Source organism: Merops nubicus, unplaced genomic scaffold, assembly GCF_000691845.1.
Source record: "Merops nubicus isolate BGI_N331 unplaced genomic scaffold, ASM69184v1 scaffold34298, whole genome shotgun sequence".
Lineage (NCBI taxonomy): Eukaryota > Metazoa > Chordata > Aves > Coraciiformes > Meropidae > Merops > Merops nubicus.
This window is the reverse complement of record NW_008625681.1, coordinates 1-897: the sequence shown is the minus strand read 5'-3', so window position 1 is coordinate 897 and position 897 is coordinate 1.

Genomic DNA, 897 nt, shown 5'->3' with positions numbered 1-897 from the left:
CCGATCTGCTGGGAGAGCTTGGGCAGGGGCCTCTCCCTGACCCCCCAGCCCCAGTCACTCCGTTGGTCTCTCCCCACAGAGGTGACAGGGAGTGGCTGCCCCCGTTCTGCACCACACACCTCTCCCAACACCTTCCCAAAAAAAGCCTTTTCCCAGCACTGGGACTCGGGTCCTGGTCCCGGTGCAGCCCCCGACCTCGGCCGTGGCAGCAGGACAAGGTGAGCACCCTGGCCAAGGGGGGAGCACCCAGGACACATTTTCTCTTACAGACTGTTGGGTCTTCAATGTAACCCCGTGAAGAACCTCACTGGGCACTGGTGGGGCACTGGTGGGGCACTGGTGGGGCAGGGGCCCTGCCTCCCCCAGGGGCTCTGCCTCCCACAGCACTCGCCTTGTGCCAGCTGGGGATTTTCTCTCAGCAGCCACAGAGCTCCAGGGGCTCAGCACCAGACAGGATTTGCCCAGAGGCTGAGGGCCCCGTCCTGCTTTGTGCTCCCACCAGCCACTCCTGGGAGGTCCATGTAGAGGAAAGGCAAGCGGGTTTCCCAGAGGAATTCTCTCCCAAAGCCAGCTCTCCCAGGAGGTAGTTTCAGTCCAAGACCTGGCTCTGTCTCAGCCAAAGAGCCCTACAAAGGGCCTGTCTCCTTCCATGTGCCCAGAGCCACCACGTGCTGCAGTGCCCTGCTCTGCCAAGGGCACTGTCCTGTTCTGCAGCAAAGGGGACCCTCCGTGTGCCCGCACAGACCCACAGCTAACTCACCTCCCTGCCTCCCAGCACGGAGTGAAGGAGACAGTCTGAACCAGAGGGAAAACCCTGCAGTGAGGGTGGCCAAGCCTGGAGGCTCCTTCTCCAGAGAGATCCCAGCCCACCCGGACGTGATCCTGGGCACCCTGCTC